We start from the raw sequence: 7298 nt of genomic DNA, 5'->3' as shown, positions 1-7298 counted from the left end.
TAAAAAAAAAAAAAAAAAAAAAAAAAAACAAAGGCTCCATTTGGATTATAGGAGGGAAGATTGGAGCCAACGACAACTTCCCTCAGGGCTATTCTTTCCAGATAGCCCCTGGTCTGTGTTAAATGTTTTGACTGTGCAGTCTGTGTGTTCTGTGTGATTTGTTTGTCTGTTTTGTTAGTTTAAGAGCTCTGTTAAATTTAAGAACAATGATAAAGTTTGAGAATTGGTTATATGTTGCAACTGTACTTAGTATGATTCTGAACAACAGCTGGAGAAAACATTTGATTAAGAATTTTAGGATGATTCTAAATTTGGGAAATAATTTTACTATTGCCTTTGCATGCCAGATTTGTTCTGAATATTCTTTTGGGCAGTTTTAAAATTGTGGGAAATAATGTTATTATTGCCTATGCAAGCTAGATTTAGTTATCTTTAATTATAAGATCTTAAAAGAACAATAGCTTGTTAAAGAACTTCAGTTAACTTGCCTAAAGAAGTCATGTGCCTCTAATTAGGTAAAGTATGTAGCAAAAAAGATCTGACTTTCTGAAGGCTTCAACTCTGGCCAAGTTGGAGCTTAGGAGAAATCCATTGGGAATAATGGCCACATAGGGCCAGAGGGAGAGAAAGAAAAACTATGGTGTTTCATTATTTGAAATATGATAGGAAAAGCAATTTTATATTATTGGGAATTTAAAGCTGTATTTTAGTTCAGAGTTTGTTACCTATATTATAATATTGTAAATTATGCTTTAAATCCAGCTCTGTTGGACATGTGAATTTTATGGAATCCTTCCTTCCCCCCTCCCCTTCCCTGCCACCCCCCACTGCTCTCTGCTACTTCTATGGAGTGTCTAGTTAGCCTGGAGTGCAGGTTAGTTCACCTCACCTCCCTCCTGCCTCTTTGAAGGTGGAGTGGGGGGAAGGGCAGAATCCTTTCCTTCCAACTGTTCCAGACGTTTTTAAAAATCAAGTTGTAGCCACCTGGTTCTTGGCTAAAAGGAGCAAACCAATTCATATAAATATATGATTATGGTAAATATCAGTTTAGGATTTATCTGAAACTTTGATTAATGAGATTTGTAATCAGAGGTTAAATTTCTTGGGTTTGTAGTTTTTCCTCCTGTAACTGAATTCTACAATCAGAGAAATGGCCAATAAGAAACTGTTAATGCAATTCAATTATGTCATACCTTGCTATTTCCAGTCTTGTTATATGTTATACCTGGTTATCTATCTATAATCACTATACCCTAAATACTTGAGCAAATAAGTATTTAGTCTGGTCATTTATCGTTTACTAGATATTGTGTCTGGATATTCAAGTTGTTGATTTTTGTTTTTGTTTTTGTTTTTTTTTAAGGTTTATAACTAATGAGAGGGCACATCTTGTAGCAGTCCTTATGGGCCAGTCTTTCTATCTCAGACTGTTCTAACTTTTCTTTATTAGATATTTTTTTTTCTAAATTTAGTCAAATTACAGATATATTGACTTGCTTCTGGGACCTAGATCCAAGCTTTGATTGTCACCACACCATACCACACCACACCCATCCCCCTCCCTGGACTGAGCATCTCCACCCATCTTCTGCAGAAAGCAGTTTTTGAGAAAACCATTGCCCCTGCTCCTGATGTAATTTGGACTTATATGGGGGAGTGGGGAAGTAGTTGAATAATATTAACTACTACTGTGTTTAAGACTTGGAATGGAAATTATTAAGCTTGTGTAACTATTGCTGTTATGTTTCAGGGATTTTTAGTCTGTTATTTATATGTATAGGAATTTTGATTCACTCTTGGGATTTATATGTGGTAATAGTTATTTGATAATTCATTTCCATAAGAAAAAAAGGGAGGAAGAAATTGGAAATTGGGGAAACTGGTGTATTAGGCAGTTCTGTTCCACCCCCTATTTTACTGGTTCAGATTTAATTGGAAGTCTTTTAAACAGTCCTTTACTCCTTGCTTAAATTTATTGGACTGATTTGCTGGGTTATCCTTTAACTTTGAAATCCCTTATTCTGTTGAATTGCTCTGGCAGACTTGGTTTTGGGGATTATTTTTTAGAAACAACCAGAAATGGGATATCCTTCCTGGGACTGGCATTCTCTCTGATCTGTTTCTCCACTCCTGTTACCCCAGGTCCTTAATTAGTATTTCAGCATACTTAAAAGGACTTTGCAGTTTGGTATCAGGCTTCTAAAAGTTCGGAGTTTGCCTGCCTTGGTCTAACTGCATAATCTGCTCAGAAATCTGATCCTTTCTGCAGCTCTGTCTGTTACTCTGGGTGGAGCTACTCCAAGCCTCACCCTTCTCCCCTGGAAAGCGTTGCCTCTCTGAATGGGCAGCAGGACTGTCTAAGGAGAGGCTGAGTCAAATGCACAAATGACCACAGACCACATGACTCACAGTGAATTGTCCAAATGCTCCCCAACTGCAGAGGATTTGCATGATTGCAATGAAGAGCTTTGTGTATTGCTGATTAACTCTGGGGTTATCAGGGAGAAACTTGTCCTTGCCATAAATCCTTGCATTGTTCTAGCTTAATTTTGGTTTTTATTTGGTTTATTTACTTAAGATAGGATTTGTCAATTGAGGTGCTAAGACCTTCCAGAGGAAAGTAATTCAATGATTTGAATAGTCAGAAGAGAGTGTGGAATGTTGTGCCACAGTTCTCTTTTAATGTCCTGACCCAGCTTCCCTAATTGTCATATTCAGTTACTCTGCCTCAAGTTATAACCATTTCCTCTTAAAATTAGGATAAAGATCTTAGGCCTTAGGCAATAGTCATTCCCTCTTAATGTTTGATGGGATAAAGGTCTTTATCCATTTTAGACATCATTAGAATATCAGGAACCTCTCCAGTACCTCCTTCTAATATGCCTGCCTCCATTATGTCATCCTCATCCTAAATTCCTACCCGAATTAGGTCATCCCTATCCAGGTACCTTCCCCATTATGTCATTGTTCTTGTTACCCAATAAAATAATCTTGTTATCAGATCTTCAGGGCTGGATTCTTTGAGAAGATAGTCTCATTCATCCCTGAGACCAAACCATGGATCTATTGGTCCCAGTAAATCTCTCCATTTTAAATAAATTATTAAATTGTTCTCTAGTTGCTATCTTGCTCAGTTTCTCCAGTATTACATAAGAATAAATGGACTTTTCCTTAAAATGATCAGTAGCATTTATTTAAAATCATCAGCAAGTATCATATGTAATGAGGAACGTATTATTTAACAGAGTTAGGAAAAATAATAACTAAGTTCATCTGGAAGAACAAAAGGTCAAGAATTTGAAGGGAATTAATGAAAAAAAAAAATGCCAGTGAAGGTAGCCTACCTGTGCCAGACTTAAAACTATATTATAAAGCAGTAGTCATCAAAACTTAGCTTCCTACTTCCCTCCATTTTCCCAGGAACTGTCCAAAAATCAGAAGAAAATAAATTGTAATTATAATTTGAAGGAATTAAATTGGGCACATAATTGTAGTAAAGTATTAAATCAGGGGCATAGCCCTATACTCATCATTCTTTGCAAGGATAGCTTCAAGTATTTAGGTTATTGGTGGGCAAATTCAGTAAGTGGTTCTTTAATGAATAATTCATAGAATTCTATAAACAGGTATGGATTTTAAAAAAAAATCTCCTTATCATCATGACCACTGAATTTAGAATGCATTGCTTTCTCTATTTTTTACACAATTTATGACAAGGCCAACAATTCAAGAACATAGCCCAACTACAAAGAGCCTTATGTAATGCTGGAGAAACTGAGGCAAGATAGAGATTAGAGAGTATTTAATAATTTATTAAATGGGAGAGATTTACTGGGACCAAATGAATTCATAGTTTGGTCCCAGGGCTTCATGAGACTATCATCTCCAAGAATCCAGCAAACCATGTGAGTTCTCAATGACATATATACACGTGGCTCAGACTCAGGGGGTAGATTGAGGCAGGGCAGAGTCAGAGTGCTGAGAGCATGAAAGGACTCTGACAATCCGGTTCTGACAGGGTGAGGGAGGCATGGGGAATGGGATGACCTAATGGGGGGAGGAACCCGGGAGATGGGGAAAAGCATCTTGATAAGATGGTATCTGACATTCCGATAGTATGGGATAGGAAGAAGCATTCTGATATTCTAAAATATAAGATCTTTTTATCCTTATCAAATATTCTGATTAAGAGGGAGGGGAAGTTTTGCAGGACTGAACCAAATTTGAGCTGATAATTATAAACTGAAGCAGAGAAACTAAGTCAGGACAGGGTCAGGATAATTAGGGAAACTGAGTCAGAATAACATTGATAAGATGTTATTTCCTTGATGCTTCAAGAAAAAAGCACAAGGAAGATTAATTTCAATTTGTTTTCTCTGGGAGAGTTCTGAAAGAAGCAACTATAGTTATAATATGGACATGATTCTGATCTTTCCAATTGTGGAATTCTGTGGCTGTGTAATTTTGGTGGCATATGGAAATAGACTAAATTCTATGGGAAGTCTTTGAAAGGTAAGATTTAACAATTTAGATTCCATTCTGTCTAGAGGTAGGGAGGTCAGTGACTACTTCCTTAAGCTTCTACTGGATGATTTTTTGAGCCCTCTCTCTAATTTCAAATTCTATAATTTCATCTCTTACTACCACCTGGTAACCCTTTACATTGTGTATTATTCACACAACTCTTCAAGATCAACAATTCAATGTCAGAAACAGCACTTTAAGAAATCTAATTAGATGCTTTTGTTTTGGGTTTCAGGAAGGGAAAAGACCTGAGAGATTCATTTAAAACCTCTATTTTCTGTGGAATCATGAGAGGTCTCTAATTGAATCAAGAAATAAGGGTATTTCTCTGAGTTTATGCTAATCAAAAAAGATTGTTCCTTTAAAGGACAGAAAGTTTGTACAATGATGCCAAACTTTCCTTAGAATTAATCATGTGGGATTCTCAGAAAACTACCTCTTATTGCATGTTTGGCATTCCAATAAGTTGCACAAAATCTTGGGGTTGGCTTCATTCTGGGCATGCTTGATGGTGTGTCTTTCCCCCTTCTCATCTCAATTCAGAACAGGCACAGGCATCTCCTTATCGTTGAATCAGTAATAAAAGGGTTAATATTGTGTAAAGATTAAGTCTTTTAATTGACTACTGAGCTAGAAATCCATGTATATATTTAAGGGACAATTCACACATAACCTATTCAGGACTCTCCTTTCTGCCAGCCTTGAAACATAAAAAAAGCCTCTACTGAGTCAGTTATGTGGTAAGAGTCGAATCTTTTCCACTTCATCTTGAGGAAGGGACACTGAAACTCTCTAAAACTCCTTGAAAGAGAGATTCTCTTTGAACCCTGTGTCTGAGGGACCCTGCCCAAGGGAAACAAGATAAACAGCTTCATTGTTATCTAGGTGGGGCTAGCTGAGTTGGAGATTCTATCCCCATTGAATTGGAGAAACACCCATTCAATTCTAAGATTTTCTATTCAATTCCAGCTCAAACTCCACCCACCAGCCCTCATCTGGAGCAGGCCTTGGCTTGTACCTAAGGGTTCAATTATAAAAAGGGCCAATTTTAAATCCTCTCCTCGCAAAAGTCTAACATGCCATGCCAAGGGAACCTCTGCCTGTTGAAATAATATTTTCTTTCAGCGTTATCCTCACTTTAATTTCATCTATTTCCCTAGCAAGACTTTATATCTCTCTGTTGGGATTTCTCTACTAGAAACTTTATTTCTCTGCCAGGACCTTGCCACTAAAGAATTCAGCCTTTCTGAATAGAAAGGCTGACTTCCCAATGCCTATGATAAACTTCTTTTTATCAATCTAGCTTTTGGGGTTCATAAATTCCTTTATGAAGGACCTCTGTGCCACCAGAAGGGAGTTCCTATAATTCCCTACTTTGCACCAATCTTAAGGGGATTTAGGGGAGAAAAACCTCTTCATTTGGTTCCCCAACCCTGAATCTGACACTAATCTCATCATTTAACTTCCTGACCACCAGGAACCCTTATCTCATCATTTTGCTTCCCTAAATCTAATCTCATCAATCTGTTCTTGGCCTCCTAGTCAAGAAAGTGCCTGGAATGGGTCTTCCTCTATTTGTGTCTTCTTTCCTTTGGTACAGGGTCTTATGAGATTTCAAAAGACATTTATTATCTCTACTTAAACTAAATAGCCAGACCCTGGCTACCAGAGTGGTTACATCAGCAGTAATAGTGGTAGATTGGTTGAAAAGACATTGATCAAGCTAAACATAATTGGGAAAATGACAAATGACTAATTAGCAGCCATGGCAAATTAACTTTTTTTATAGAAGTCCTAATGAGGCTTCATTATTAGCCTCTCAACTATGTGTAGTCATTTTTGATTCTTAGTTGTATAGGATGACTTTTTCTAAATGGAAACAAACTACTTTCTCTGTGCTTGATTTATCTGATTCATGTATGAAATCAGGGTGCCTTTTTTCTTCATCTCCTCCCCTTTTATGGGGGAGAACCTTAAATTAGAACTAAAATGGAATTGTTTCTTTACATTCTGTAGTCAGGGTCTAATTGAAACACTGGGAATTCTATATTCCCTCACTGAAAAGACAGGTAACAACAAAGCAAAGATTTTGAGGCAACTAAAGGATAAGGAATGGAGAAAGTCATTAGCCACTGTGGTCACAGCCAAAAAGTACCTTTATAGTCCTGGCGCATGAGTCATTATATATACAATGGACTCCCTTTCTTGATATAGTTAAGCTATTATGAAGTAATCTCATTTAAAGTAGCTTTGGACAGAGTGAATTTTAAGGAGTTATATAATAATACCTTGCTGTCATTTAACACAAATATCACCAACAAAGAAAATCCAAATGAGCTCTTGTCTGAGGTGTGCTAATTTCTTTACTAGGAAATGTTTGAGTTCTGAATGCAGTTGGAGATAATTCTTATTCATAGCTATTCATTATTCCAACTTCAATCCAGTCTCTATGCAATTATAAAGAAATCTAATTTGACTTTTACAGAAATCCTCTGAAACCATATGGAAGTCCCTTTAATTTTCACTGTGAGCATTTATATTTCAAAAATCAGTAAATGTAGATCAGATCTCAATTTATTGCCTTGTCGATTGTTTAGACTTTAAAAAGGAATGGACAAAATGTTCATAAAGCACATTAAACTTCAAAATATTTGTGTGTGTGTAATACCTTGTCTCCATTTGAGTTTGTCAAATATTTTCTAACATTCCTCTATTCTTTTCCCATCCATAGGCAGCTCAATTAAGTTTAGTAATTATTTTTACTATAGGTGGTC

This window comes from Sminthopsis crassicaudata, chromosome 3 (assembly GCF_048593235.1).
Source record: "Sminthopsis crassicaudata isolate SCR6 chromosome 3, ASM4859323v1, whole genome shotgun sequence".
NCBI classification, from domain to species: Eukaryota; Metazoa; Chordata; class Mammalia; order Dasyuromorphia; family Dasyuridae; genus Sminthopsis; species Sminthopsis crassicaudata.
The sequence above is the reverse complement of the archived record's forward strand: the minus strand, read 5'-3'. Positions refer to the sequence as shown.